The following is a 583-nucleotide window of genomic DNA, read 5'->3' as shown; positions in this document are numbered from 1 at the left end:
TCATTATTCCTACTCTGTAGTATATCACTCAGAAGTTTCCAGACTGCATGAATGGTAGAATAAACTCCTTAAGGGGCAGTTATGATTCCATCATGGGGAGAACAAATTGCAGGCTTGAGTAGCTTTTTTTCACAATGCACTATATGTTGAATCAAAACTCATTCTACTGAGCTGTGTGTCTGAGAGCTGGAATGCCTGATGTGATGATTAGGCTATTGTGACAACTCAGTCAGGTAATTGTGCCCAGTTGTTTGGTTAACCAAGCACTGGGCTAACTATAATACAAGGGCATTTATGGACTTTCATCACCATTGACTTTACTGCAGTGGGAAATCATAGATAGTTGATTAAAATTACATCAATCAAGGAGATTGCCATCAGCAATGAGTGACACTTTATCCAATCAATTGAACACCTTAAAAGGGGAAGTGATTGCAGCATGGAGTGAGAATTTCCCAGTTCATCTTTGACAGCCAACATCTCCCAGAACTTGTTAAGTCCGTCATTGGACTTTCATTGGAGCCGCTGGTTGCAGCCTGACTGTAGAACCTGGACTTGTGCATCCCCACAGTCACGTGAGAGA

Source organism: Dasypus novemcinctus, chromosome 1, assembly GCF_030445035.2.
Source record: "Dasypus novemcinctus isolate mDasNov1 chromosome 1, mDasNov1.1.hap2, whole genome shotgun sequence".
Taxonomy (NCBI): Eukaryota; Metazoa; Chordata; class Mammalia; order Cingulata; family Dasypodidae; genus Dasypus; species Dasypus novemcinctus.
The sequence above is the reverse complement of the archived record's forward strand: the minus strand, read 5'-3'. Positions refer to the sequence as shown.